Source organism: Caretta caretta, chromosome 21 (genome assembly GCF_965140235.1).
Source record: "Caretta caretta isolate rCarCar2 chromosome 21, rCarCar1.hap1, whole genome shotgun sequence".
In the NCBI taxonomy this organism is placed as follows: Eukaryota; Metazoa; Chordata; order Testudines; family Cheloniidae; genus Caretta; species Caretta caretta.
Genome location: NC_134226.1, coordinates 13,626,040 through 13,640,952, shown reverse-complemented (window position 1 = coordinate 13,640,952; position 14,913 = coordinate 13,626,040).

The following is a 14,913-nucleotide window of genomic DNA, read 5'->3' as shown; positions in this document are numbered from 1 at the left end:
TCTACAAATACCAGGTGTAGAAGGAGTTAATTATTTTTCAAGCCTGTGGAGCATTTGGTAAGGGAGGAAGAATGGTCTAATGGGTAGAGCAGGGAGCTAGGACCAGGAGGCCTCCATTCAGGTCCCTGCTCTGCCAATGACATCCTGTATGGCCTTCAGCAAGTCCCTTAAATCTACCCTGTGCTTCAGTTTTCCGCTGACAAATTGGGGATAATCCTTCCCTACCCGACAGGGATATTGAGTCTAAATGCATGGATGATTCTAAGTTGCTTTTATGTATTATGGTGAGGAGAACAGAGATGGTTCAGATTTGGGGAAGGTCTTTGTCTTATCCAAACCCACTTGGCTCCCGGGAAGAGAGAGCAGCATTTCAGGGTGTCCCTGTTCATCCCCCATTGGACAGACATGGTGGCTGAGAAGGATTTAAACAAACCTTGGGCAAAGCAGGGGGGAAACTGCTTTCAAAGGTCCCTGAACTGCTGTAAACACTCACCCAAGCCTTTGAAACTGAAAAGTACTTTAATGTGCCAGTTAAAGGCCTCTCCTGGGCCATCCCCTGACTTTACAGGGACTAATGGGATGAGAGATGCTGGGGACCCAAAGCATAAAAGGGAGCGTGTTTATGGTGCAGTGGCAGCAACAGCCCCTGGCTGAGCCCTGATGAGGGTCTTTCTCCATTGCTGCAGCAGAGTTGATGGAGGGACAGAAGAGACAGAGGCCCAACCCTGCCAGTTATCCCAGATGAACCTGCCAGTGTCCATCAAAGAGCTGGGAATCTTCTAACACTGAACAAGGAACTCCATTAGAAAGCAGAATTGCCCTTGAGGACCTCAGTCTCAACACGCTGTACAAACATTGATGCAGCCCTGTAAGTGAAATGTTACTATCACCAGGGGAAACTGAGGCACATTGCGATGACCTTACTGCAGAATGTGGGTGCTGCTTAGTAAGAGTTGCTTAGTGCAGAGAGACCATCACACCAGTGTTCTGTGGTCTGAACTTGATTCCCATTGTCTTCCAGGCGGTGCATGAGCTGTTGGGTTGGACTCTACAATGATTTGGGACCTGGCTAACTCAGAGGCATCTCCCTCCCTGTGCAGTACTGCCCCCGTTGCAATCAGTGCCAGGTAACAGCCCCCTGGGTTGAAAAGAGAAGGGAGTTGATCACAGGTTGTTTCTGATGAGTCATCTTGTCTTTAAGATGCCACCAGACTCCTCGTTGTTTTCATCTTGTTTCTGCCTCTCGCTCCCCTCACTGCAGCAAAGCTGGGATCTGCTAACTTTGTGGGCACTCTGCAGGACTCCTTTCTTTCCCCCAGGTTTTTCTTTTAGGGGAGGATTGAGGGATTGGGGTTGGTCTGGGAAAGGGGTGAATACCTGCGGTTTCTGGCCAGTGAGTTAGATGGGCATCTCTCATTTTGAGAGATGGTGTTGGATTCAGAGAGGACAAGCAGGTTTTTGGGTCAAGGATTTATCCTTCAGGTGTGTGTGTGAGAGAGGGGTGGGGTGTGTGCTTATACCTATACAAATAACATTTATTTCAGTTTATACCAATTCTAAGCACCTAAGAGACAAAATAATAGGATGAATTCATGGGTTAGAAGATTTTCAAAGCAGTGTAAGATTTTTCACACTTCTCTCATAAAAAAAGTAAATACTGGAAGATATGTCTATGCCCCTCAAATTGCCTTGAAAATCTGATCCAGAATATCTGCCATCTATCTGCCCTTTTGCCCTTTTCCATTTGTAGTCAAATAATACGTTTACTAAACAAAAAAAAAATGAAACTTTTTAGTAAGGCCTAATATTGCAACGTATTAACCTCTTCCCAGAAGGGCAGGACACCCTCCTTTTACTTAGATTTGTAAGCTTTTGGGGACAGGGGCTGTCTTTTTCTTGTATTTTATTTTTTTGTGGTGTTTGTACAGTGCCCAGCGCAATGGGGTCCTGGCCCATGAGTCTGGGGGGTAACAGGTGCTACTGTAATACACCTAATAAAGAAAGTACAGTGCCTAGCACAATGGGGTCCTGGCCCATGATTCTGGGGGTCCCATGCACTACTAAAATACAAATGATAAATAATAATAATTTGGGGCAGATCAATGGGGCTATGACAATTTACATCAGCTACCGAGCTGGGTCATTTGTTACCCCTCTGAAGCATTCAGCAGCTTGCAGGAGTGGGCCCCCAAACTACGAATGACTTGATAACAGGCAGCCGGAGCTTGGGCTAGGTGTTGGGTTTTTTTTGTTTTTGTTTTGTTTTTTTGTTTGTTCCTCCCCCCCGAATAAATCCAACGGAATGAATAAAATAAATAAAGACCAACTGTTTAGATTTGCTATAGAGGAATTTGACTGGACAGCTCACCCATTGCTGCACCAAACAATCAGACTGGGTGGATAGCACCAAAAATCTATTTGCCACCATCAGCAGCAATCCTCCTTCTCTGCTCCATTCTGAAAGGGGCTGGAAATTTAATGTGCACTCATCATTTTGAGGCGGGTGGAGCACAGAATGAACCGGACCCGTTAATTTCACATTCTGTGGCAGCTAGTTTCATACTTTTTAAAAGAAAAAAAAATGAAACTGGTTTAAGTTTTTACAAAGAGAAGTCACAGATCAGCAAGCACATAATGCAAAGAGCTCTAAGAGGCGTTGGAGTGGCTGAGTGAAGATACAGGCTGCGTCTGGGTGTCTAGGATAATCACATAGGATAGAGTTCTTTCTTTTGCAGCCGTGCACAAGACCTCAGTCAGAATCAGGACCCTCTTGCGCTAAGCACTGTCCAATCAGAACTAGTCTACGCTCGGAAGAGACACCGATTTTTCTAAACTGGTTTCTAAACTGATTTGTGTCCGCACAAGGGATTGGAACGAAACTGATTTAGTTAATAGAATAGAATAGATTTATAGATACGAAGGCCACAAGGGCCCATTAGGATCATCTCTAGCCTGACATAACTGATGCCAGAAAATGTAATTCTTGTAGTGAGACCAATCATTTCTGATGGTGCTCGAGCTAGTTAAATGGGTGCAATTTCTGGCTGTTGACTGGCCCTCACATAGGAAGTCCCTGCTCTAAAGAGTTTACAGTCTAAGTTCTTTCTTTGTCCATGTTTGCATTTGTAATGCATGCACCAGCCTGTCTGATGACTGGGAAGCTGGGCGGAGGCCCCAGGAATAAAAGAGCCACCCCCCTCCGCTGAGGGAGGGGGCCACAGAATTTGTCAGATTGGCAGCCTTAGAGGCTGAAGACCCCTGTTTATCCTCAGCCCAAAGACACAGCGGGGAATTCTGGATCTCAATCTTGGTCTGATGTTTGTGGCTGTCCCTTTTCTCTCTGCTGAACTGAATCGACACCCTGGATCCGAACACCCCCAAACGCTGGGAAGGTTTGGATTCTCCTACAAAAGTCATGGCTTGGATTGTAAACGCTTTAGGGCCGGGAGCATCTTTTTGCTCTGTGTTTGTACAGCCCCGAGCACAGTGGGGTCCTGCTCCACGATTAGGGTCCCGAGGCACTATTGCAATACAAATAGCGATTCATGGTGGCTCAGGGTCATCTCCGATTCTGGCTCAGGAGGGTCGCACGAGCTCCGTGGCGGAATGGTCCGATTTCTGAAGGCTGCGTCCTGGAAATATCAGCTGAATTGAAACAGGGAAGATAATGTTTCAGTGGGAAAAGTCCAGGCTGAGTGTTCCCTTGAGGACTGATTGATCTGTGCAGAGATCCACGGGTGACATCTAGTGGCAGAAAGACACCAGAGAATGAGGATGAAAATGAGTGCACAGAATTCCAGGGCAAAGGGCTAAAGCAGGGGTGGGCAAACTTTTTGGCCCTAGGGCCACATCGGGTACAGAAACTATATGGAGGGCTGGGTAGGGAAGGCTGGGGGAGGCTAGGCCTCCCCAAACAGCGAGGCGTGGCCTGGCCCCCGCCCCCTATCCAGCCCCCTGGAACCCTCACCCCCATCCAACCCGCCACCTGCTCCCCACCCCTGACTGCCCCCCAGTACTCCCACATCCTATCCAAACACCCCTGCTCTCTGCCCCCTGACCATCCCCCTGGGTCCCCCGCCCCTACCCAATCTCCCCTGCTCCCCACCCCCTGACTGCCCTGCGGGCCCCCCCACCCCCTATCCAACCCTCCCTGCTCCATGTTACCTGTGGGATGGGGGAAAGGGGGGCTCAGTCTTTCGCTATGTGTGTCCCCTGCTCGTTTGGCTGCTCCCTCTGGCAGTCGGGCAGGGCTCACTCCTTGTCTGGGCTTGGCTGCGGGGGACAGGGGCCAAGCATGCTGGGAGTGGAGGGAGGCCCTGACTTGCTCTGCCCCTGTCTCCAGCAGCAGGTCCCAGACCCCTTGACTGCCCCCCTCCAACCCTCTGGCTCCTTGCCCCTTGGAACTCCCCCTGACCACGCCGCCCTGGAGCACCTGGTCTGGCCGCACTATAGCCGTGCCGCCCGGTCGGAGCTGCAGCCCCGCTGCCCAGGCACTGGGGGACCTGTCACTGTGAGGGAGGCAGGGTGGGAGGGGAGCAGATGGGGAGGGGCCAGGGACTAGGCTCTGCCCCACTCACCGTGCTGCCAGGGGGTTGGGCTGGCTCCTCTGCAAGCCTGTCCTGATCCTGCTCGCTGGCAGGAGCTCGGGGGCCAAAGGGAAGGCTCCTGCAGGCCGGATGTGGCCCGCGGGCCACAGTTTGCCCCCCTCTGGGCTAAAGTCTGACTTGATGGAAGGGGGTGCCTGAAGGAGTGAATGCCCTTCTGCTGTGCTCTGTAGCTGGGCCCTGAGCCTCACCCGTTTAGGAGATGGTAGTCACTGGGGAAGTTACCTGTATATTCAGCGGGGAGGGGGGAGAGGTGTCTGGTGTTTTGAGTGTCTGGGATGTAGCTGGGCTGCCTGGTGTTAAGATGGAGCCATTCATTCACTGGGATAGCTCAGTGGTTTGAGCACTGGCCTGCTAAACCCAGGGTTGTGAGTTCAATCCTTGAGGGGGCCATTTAGGGATCTGGGGCAAAACCTGGGGATTGGTCCTGCTTTGAGTAGGGGGTGGGACTAGGTGACCTCCTGAGGTCCCTTCCACCCCTGATCTTCTATGATTCATGCCCCATCAGCCTGTAGTGACTGACTGTCTGAAAGCAGCAAGGCTGGGGGTGGAGAACTGTTTGGAGGTTCTGGAGAAAAACATGGCCCCTAAGTTCATTGCTCCCACCTGGCTCATGATTTCCCTCTGACCAGACCACTCCCCTGGGAAAGAGCCTGGGGATGGGGGATAAGTGCAGTCTCACCAAACACAGGTGTTCAGAAAGTATGATTCAGGCCCCAGAAATCCTGAGATTGGCTTCAACAGTCAGGAGATTTTTTAAAATGTTCAGTGTTGGGTTCTGTTTATTCACCTTCTGGCTTTGGTGTCTTTGTTAGGAGACACTTTTTCAGGCTTGTCCAGGAGCGCTAGAAACTTCTGTGTTTTTATTCCCAATTAATAAAAGCTGAGATTCTCACCAAATCACCTGGCTCTAGGAGCTGGGGCTTGAAGAGTAACCCCATATATTGTGAGGTTTGGGCTAAAACTGTGAGATTTGGCACACTGAGCTTTCTCCTTATGGGCCTGTTTCAAAGTCCATTGGTGTCAGTGGGGTCTTCTATTGACTTAAAAGGGGTCTTGATCAGTCCTTTTACTTATTTAAGATGGGTTTTTCAAAGGAACCTATGGGTATTAGGTACCCAAATTACATTGAAGGTGAGTGCCTAATCCCCTTAGGTACCTTGAAAACATCAGCCTCAGTCTGACTCTCTCTCAATCTCTTCCTCCCTCCCTTTTCTCATCGGTGCAGGGAAATTATTTACTGCCCCTTTAACGTAATTAACTTGTAATAATCCCAAACTGTTAGCAGCCCGGTCAGTCCCTATAATTTATCTTTCAATGGAGCCATTAACGTCCCCCCAGAGGCCGCTCATAAAGTATCCCTGGCCAAGACAGGCGGGCCACAAATTTCCCTGTGCCTCTTTCTCCCTGCCTCCGCCCTGCTTCCCTTTTGCTCTGGATTGAAGCTGACAGCTGACCCCAGCCAAAAGCTGCCGTGCATTGATCCAGGTCTGGAGCCTGCTCCTTGTTCTTAGATGGAGCCCCGGCAGCTGCAGACCCAGGGCTGTGTTGGGGCATTCAAACCGCCGCCTTCCCCAGGGGGCTGAAGGGAGGGGGAGGCTTGGGCAGAACTAGGTGTGAACATTTTTGCCCAGAACTTTTTTGAGGGAGGGGACGGGGGTGGGGGAGGGGGTTAAAATGCATATTCAGGTCAACTAAAACATTCTGCAAATTGTTGTGGTTAAGAACGATTTCCAAAAAGACAAAAAGTTCCATTTAAACATTTTTCATAATGAAATGTTTTGACTTTTTGTTTTGAAATTGATGGAAAAAATCCCTCCCACCCAGTTTTGCAAATGTCTTCTCCTGGATCACTTGACCAGGAATGGCCGTACTGGGTCAGGTGCTCAGCTGGTATCAATTGGTGGTGTTCCACTGAAGCCAATAGTGGATTTACACCAATGGTACATTCTGTACAGTTTTTGACCTGGGCTTTCCTCACCCTGGCAGCCATTCAGCCAGGCTAGCTATTCCAAGGCCGGATCCTTGGCTGGTGTAAATTGGGAAGAGCTTTAGTGGAGCTATGCTGATTTACTCCAGCTCAGCATCTGGCCCTCTAGCTCAATCGGGCTTATAGGGTTGGAATTAATTCCTATGCAGAGAACTAGCAAGAGCTAGGCAACGCTTAAGGATGCATTGGGGGGGAGGGATAGCTCAGTGGTTTGTGCTTTGGCCTGCTAAACTCAGGGTTGTGAGTTCAATCCTTGAGGGGGCCATTTAGGGATCCAGAGCAAAAACTGGGGATTGGTCCTGCTTTGAGCAGGGCTTTGGACTAGACTCCTGAGGTCCCTGCCAACCCTGATATTCTATGATGTCAGTGGGACCTCTGTGGTGCATGGGGCTTGTGCTGGCTCTCTGCCCCAGAATGAATTTCAGTCAGAGTAGAGGTGATACCACATATGTTTTGTAACAAAATGTTTTAACTTTTTGTTTTGAAATTACTTTAAAATTTGGTGGAAAAAATCTCTCTCACCCAGTTTTGCAAATGTCTTCTCCTGGGTCACTTGACCATGAATAGCCATATTGGGTCAGGCAGCACCAGTAAAACTGATTTTCAGACTCTGTAAGGGCACTTATATTTTGGCTTTACTCTGGCTTATTTTGCTTTAATTCCTCATTGATTATTAGACTGAAATAAGCCGGGTTCAAACTGAAACAGGAGCGTCCACTCAGGGCTTTGAACCAGTGTAACTAAACTGGTTTAAAACCACACCATTTTGATTATTATTATTTTGATTGACAGGGAGTGTTGCCCAGTGGATAAATCAGCGGCTTGGGACTCAGGAGACAGGGTTCTATTCCTGGTTCAGCCACTGGGCTGCTGGGTGACCTGGGCCAGTCACTTCCTCCATGCCTCAGTTTCCACATCTGTAAAACTGAAATAATACTGACATCCTTTGTAAAGTGCTTTGGGATCTACAGATTAAAAGTGCTATATAAGGGCTAGGTATTGTTCTGGCAGTGCCGAGGTACCCCAGTCACAGTGCAGCCAGTTCTCATGAGTATCACAATGTTTGTTTGACAATTAAATCTGCAACTGCTGGAATCCTGTGATCACATAAGAATCTCAGCTTTCATTTAAAAAAAAAAAAAAGTAAATTTCTAGCATTCCTGGTTGCAGAGAAATCCGTGAAAACATGACCCCTTAATGCGTCAACACCACCAGGCAGATAAAAAGAGCTCCACATCTACTGTTTATTAAATCTCAGGATTTTTAAAGCCAATTTCATGATTTCTTTTGTGGGGGGGGGGCTGATTCATCATTTGGTGAATGGTTGGGGTTGGCAATTCTACAATCCTGGCCCATTGCGCTAGGAGCTGTACAAACCCAGAACAAAAAGTCGGTCCCTGTCAAAGAGCTCCCACTCTAATCTAAACAAAGTTTGGCTTTCTGATGTAGGAAAGGCCTGGATGGAAATAATCGCTTTGTCTGGTTTCAATGAAAGTATATTACACATACAAGCACCTTTTGAAACACAGTCTTCTCCCTGGGCGCAGTTATCTCCCAAAGTTTCAGAACATGTTTCACTTGTCAATTTCCCAGCCCAATTATTGCAATCACTGTGTGATTACACTCCTCAATTTGGCAATTACCTTTGCTTACATTACTTGGGTAATTGAGCGAGGCAATTACATGGTAAAATGCTATATGGAAAGTTATTCCATCCCCTAAACCTTAGCTACCTAAACCAAGAAAATTGAGGCACTCAATCCCTATTTAGAGACTGCAATAGCCATGGAAAGAATAAGAAAGGGATAGTTCAGTGGTTTGAGCATTGGCCTGCTAAACCTAGGGTTGTGAGTTCAATCCTTGAGGGGGCCATTCAGGGATCTGGGGCAAAAATTGGGGATTGGTACTGCTTTGAGCAGGGGGTTGGACTAGATGACCTCCTGAGGTCTCTTCCAACCCTGATATTCTATGATTCTATGAAAGCAAGACAATTCCATTTCCCCAAAACACCTGCCATGCTGTGAGCCCAGTTCATGCACTCTGGTGTAAATTAAGAGTAATTCCATGAGGCCTGATTACCCTTTCACTCTGGTGTAAATCAGGAATCGAGATGGGCAAATAATGGATTTTTTTGGTTCATTTGCAGTTTCAAAAAGTTGATTTGTTTTTTTGAGTCAGACCAAAAATGAAACATTTCAGAATTTTTCAGTGGCTTGAAAAGTTGAAGAAAAATTCATTTTGGGTCCAACAAAATGTTTCATTTTTTGATGTTAACCATTTAAAAATATTTGTAATTACAGAAAAAAAGGCATTTTTGAAATGGTGTAAATCAGGAGTAACTCCATGGGGCCTGAGGGCCCCCCCCCACTCACCCTGGTGTAAATCAGAAGCAACTCCACTGAAGTCAATAGTTACAACCATGTAAGCCTGTGGTGAAGTCAGTCAGGTCCCCTACCCCAGCACAACGGCAGTTCTGTCCCCTCAATTGCTTTCCACCCTCAGCGCTATATCCTTTGGACAGGAGGCTAGGTGGGAGATTTCTCTTTCAGAACATGCTCTACCGTCTGTTTAATGTGCAGTGACATGACCACCTGGATTTGTTTTCAATGTAGTATTTTTATGTCGTAATGCGAGTACTAATTCCTCAGCTCTCCGTCTATATCTAATCATCCTCCACATATGGCAGTTTCCATCTTAGGATCTCAAAATGATTTACAAATAGCAGAGCCAAATCCTTAGGTTTCACTCGGTCTTTACATCAGGCCTGAGGCTGAGCCTACCCAGCTGCCAAGGCCCCTGAGCAAGCTGGTGCCAAGGAGCCCCTCATAAGGCTCCCCGGGCGGCCCCCTACGCTGCGGGATCGACCGTCCTGGAGAAACGCGTCAGTGCAGCCATTGCAAGGAAAGCCCCAGAGCAAGAGCAGAGACCTCCTTGCTCTGGGCCTGCACCACGTTGCCATCTCTGCCATGTATCTCCTGCACCTTGAGGAGGCCCAGAGCAAGAGCAGAGACCTCCTTGCTCTGGGCCTGCACCACATGGCAGAGATGGCAACGTATCTCCTGCACCTTGAGGAGGCCCAGGCTAGCTCAGTGATGGACTGGGAAAACTAGGAGCTGGGAGGGTGTCCCAAGACCTTAATCCCACATGGGCCTGAGATGAGGAAGAAGCAGGCGATTCAGACTGAGCCTGTTGGTTCCCCGGAACAAGGGTGACCACAATCCCCCCATCTGGAGCTGAGTGGGAGGGTAGGAGTGAGGATGATGGGTTCTGCAGGCTACCAGAAAACCCCTGCTTCCCTCTCAGGAGACTGCTTAATGTCCTGGTATTCATGTGGAGAGCATGTGGCTGGTGTCTCAGGGAAAAGGGTGTCACTGGGGAGGTGGACCTGCTGGAGAGGTGTGGAACGGGCTAGGAAGGTTCAGAGGGGGTTGCTGGGCTCTGAAGAGAAGGGGGCACATTGGGTTGGGGTCCTGTTGGAGAGGGGCTGTAAGTGACTTTGCGCTGTGGGGAACTGCCCTCCGGAAGGAGACAGTTAAACCAAATCCCGGGGGGAGGGCGACTCGAGCAGAGACATCAGCCCAACCCTGCCTGCAGTTTGGTGGCAGAACTTGTCACAGGATTCGGGGCCTGATTTTACCTCATTCCTGCTTTTTTCACGTTTGTGCGCTAAGCTGATTTCATTAAGCTGCTCAGTAAATGATCAGTGTGATGTATCTTCCCAATTTGTCACAGCGTTCCCTCCGGGTAACCGTTAGTCTCTAAGGTGCCACAAGTACTCCTTTTCTTTTTGCGAATACAGACTAACACGGCTGGTACTCTGAAACCTGTCTGGAAGGGGACTCTCAGGAATCCTGGAGCAGGTGAGGTTCCATTGGTAGAGGAAACGTTGGACTGTTGAGTTCTCGCCAGGGGAAAGATGATGGGAAAACATCCCAGACACCAAACATACGTCAGGTTCTTTTGATGGGCCTAGGTTACCTTCACCAAACCCACAGGAGAGGGGGGCTCTGGGGATCCCCTATGGGGAGTTTTCTATGGATTGTTACATTGAAGGGAAAGTGGTGCACTTGTCATAAGAACGGCCACAATGGGTCAGACCAAAGATCCATCCAGCCCAGTATCCTGTCTTCTGACAGTGGCCAATGCTGGGTGACCCAGAGGGAATGAACAGCACAGGGAATCAAGTGATCCATTCCCTGTCAACTAGTAAGCAGTGCTGTAAGGGCACCCCTGATCAGGCCTGGTGGGGACTGAACCAATCTCCTGTGGGTCTAAAAGTACACCCCTCTACTGTCTGAGCTCCAGGAACAGCTGGGTTTGTTTAAAGGTGGTAGTCATCTCATAAACTTCTTTCTGTGGCGCAGCCATGGGAGTGAGCCGGAGAGCCAGATTGCATTCGCCTGAGTGGAGCTGGTTGGACATTTTCTGACAGAACAGTTTCCTCCCATTAGAAAATGCCAGTTTCTCAAAAGCAAAACGTTTAGCGGAAAGGTGTTGCTTTCGTTTCAACAGAAAAATGAAAACCCAAATGTGAGACGGTCAAAGCGTTCTTCTGGTCACCGAACATTCTGACTGGTCATTTCAGAACGATTTTCCTTTTCTATTTTTTTAAAGCTTGTATTTTATAATAGAATACAACATTTTCAAGTCAGAATCGGAATGAAATATGTTTGATTGACTTGAAATGATCTCCTCCATCCCGCAGCCACCACCAGAATTTCCTTTCTCAGGAAATTTTGAAACTTTTTGTTTTCATTTCAGAACTGAAAAAAATGTCAACCATGGAATTTCCTGAGAAACTAAAAATCCAGCTCCCATCTGCCCAGAAGCTCCATCTCTGTGCTGGTCCAGGGCCTCCCTGCTCTCCTGTGTACCCAGCGGCTCCTCACCCGGGACATGCCAGACACCCGGCTCCCCCAGCAGGGAAGAGGAGAAGGAAGCCCCAGAACCTTCACAAACCCATTCAGAGCTCCAGGTATGTAACGAAATCCCCGAACCAGGTGAGTTTTACACAGGCTTTGCAGTGAACATGTCACCCATCAGTGCTGACATGACCAAAGAACACCGCTTGGGGAAACTGACAAACTCATCATATCCAGCCAGGCAACTTCCTAACTTCCGAGCCTGCAAGGTGAAGGGACCAGTGCTGTCCTGCTAAATTCCCCTCTAAACCCTGAACTTTCCCAAGGAATGAAATTTAATGCCCAACAGCAGAACACTTAATTAGCAGGCGGCAATAATCTGATTTGTAAACACTGTACCCAAGAGAGAGACTAGCTCCTGTATTCCCGAGGATTTAGGTACTATACACAACTCTCATAGTTTAATCCCTGAGAACATATCAGAAGGTTTAAAGGAATTTTTTTTTCTCTCTCTCTCTCATATTTAGTGTGCCCATCAGTGCAGTATGTAGGCATTATGTTCTGTGTGTATGATAGGCCTTTATCAATCCCTCCACCTATCCAAACACTCCCCTTTTTGGAGGGTATTTGGCTCTGGATCTGAACTTTCCACCTTGGGCCCAGCCCTGTTTTTTGTTCAAGATGCTCTGCAACGTTGGGGGTGATAAAACACAGGCCCCCCTCTCGCTTGTCCTGCTCTGATGCCTACTTACTGGATGAAAATTTATTAACGGGCATCCACCACCTCCTCTGTTTCATTTGGATCTCCCCCTCATCTAGAATATTCACAGGCTGTGACTCCCCCCTACTCCTCTTGTTCTCTGCTCTGCCTCTCTGTTCCCGCAGCAATCTCCCTGACAGTCATATGGTTCTCACTGACCTACTTTGCTTTCACTCTGACTCCTAAAAAAATCCGCAGATACAAGCAAGGCAAATATAACCAAAGTGATCAGAGAATGAAGGGGATGTAGCAAATCCTTTAGATAACAGGGAGAACGATGCACTTGGGTTTTTCCATCATGGATGAATCCTTGTTCAGAATTTTAATATCATGACGAAAAGCTGACGCACAGGATGCCCTGGGTTTTATGAGTGGAAAGATACAGTCCTATAACAATAATAATTGATTAATACCTAGCTCTTTCATAGCACTTTCCATCAGTAGATTTTGGGTGCATCATCCAGTTCAGATTAAGAGTTGTAGATTGTTATAACTAACAAATCTCTTATATTTTGCAACACCTTTCACAGACATTAGAAATAGGATGGAATTTGCATCAGCCACCTCTGGGGCGGAACATTGCAACTATTAACAGAGCATTGCAACAAAACACGTCAGCTAAGGAAATGGAGAATTGAATATCCAACTGAAACAGTCTATACCAAGATTTATGCAGTCCTCCACTGTTGTAGTGTCTGAATGTCTCAGATGGGGGAAATTTTGTGAGGCAAAATAGAATAAATGAAATTTGTAATTGGGCCAAGATAGTGGAATTAACACCCGGACATTTGTGGGAAGTGCCATGGGATCTTTCCTGAAGATTGATGATCCAGGCCACGTGTATATCTCATGTGTATTTGTGACTCTGGTGTCTCTTGCCTGATACTTAGATTGTAACATCTTTGGGGTCGAGGCTGTTCTTTTTGTTCTGTGTTTGTATGCACCTAGCACAGCAGGTGCCTGGTCCATGACTGGAACTCCTAGGCAATACAGTAATAGAAATAATAAATTCATAAAAATGGATCCACCAATATCTGTCTGACTCAAACCGGTAAATTCAACTCTGTGGTATTGGCGACCTTTTCTTCCCTGCTTGTGAAGGTTTACTCGGGTGAGGTTTAGCTGATGGGAATACTGGGGGAAGCCCGTGTTCATCCAGATGCGCTCATGTCGACCAACACCCTCCGAGACAAACGAGCGTGTTTGTGCGAGACCACATGTTCCCGCCACGAACGCTCAAAGTGCCGGCTATCCAAGTAGCGTGGATGCAATCTCATGTGATCTTCGTGACCAACTACATGGCTGGAGTCGTGCGGAATAGCCAGGAGGCTGATGTTGATTTGGATAACGTGTTCATTGGGCAATTGTGAATGGCGGAAAAAAAGTAGCAAAACCCCACAACTCCAGAGAAAGAAAGGGCTAATTCACTGAATACATTGCTCACTGTGCATATCTTAACAGTTTATGCATATTATGGTAGCAGCTAGGGACCTCAATAGCTCATGTACTAAGCCCTGCATAAACATACAGTAAGAGACAGTCCCTTTTGAAGGACTTGGCCAAGGTCACAGACAGAGGGTAGAGACAGAGCCTAGATTTCCTTAGTCCAGTGTCTTACTCACAAAACCACCCTTTACTTCTCCACAAGTTGTAGCTAGTGTAAGCTCAGAGGAGCTATTACACAGCAGCCAGATGGGTTATTTTGTCTATTTCATGAGCCCATACAGATCTATGATTAGGCCACTGTAGTGCGTGTCTTGGATGTGTTAGCTGGTCCCCTGGGACGTGCCTGGTCATTGAGGCTGGAGCTGTAGCTTCATTCCGGAGTCCCACGCCACCGGATCTTCTCGGCAAACCGTTTTGTTTTTTTTTCCCTGACAGCCCAGTGATTTTTCACACTCTCCCATGCTTTGATGTGCGGCCCAGCAACTGTTTAGACGATCTGTTCTCTTCGGCAAGTTAACATTCCCTCCCCGGAAAATACACGAGCACTGCAGACAAAGTGGATCATTGTCAAAACAAGACCGGCTTTATAGGAGGGAATCCAATGGCTTGCGGAATGGAGAAGGGGAGGGGGAAGTCAGGGGTGAACCCAGGACTGTTCAGTTTAAGTGAGTGGGAGGAGAGGGGGTGGACGTGTGTGTGTGTTGCTAGTGAGAGAGCAAGAGGGGTTGTAAGAATCATGTGGGGGGGCGGGGGACGGGTGTGTGTCTCCGGAATAGCTATTGAAGTGGCTGAGGGAGGCTGGCCCAGATGAAAACAGCTCGTTTTGTGGTTAGGCAAGGACTGAACAGCTGCGAGCTCAATTCCCATCTTTGCCACTGACTCCCTGTATGACTGTGGGTAAATCACACAGGTTGGGATTTTCCAAACAGCCTAAGCGAGTTAGGGCCCAGACCTTCAAAAGCTATTTAGGTGCCTAACTCCCATTGGAATCTATGCGAGTTAGGTGCTTAACTGCCTTCAAGGATCTGGCCCTTTAAAGCTTACCCTCAGATTGCAGTCTGTAAATTGGGGATAATCCTCCTTTCAAGGTATGTCTTGTCTAATTCTATGTAGAGCAGGGTCTCTCTTACTTGGTCTGACCCCTTTCTTCGGACTCTAGGCTCTGGAGGGCAGGGCTGTCTCTCGTTGTGTGTCTGTGCACCACCTCACACAATGGGACAATGGTCAAACTACTGGAATATAAATACTAAT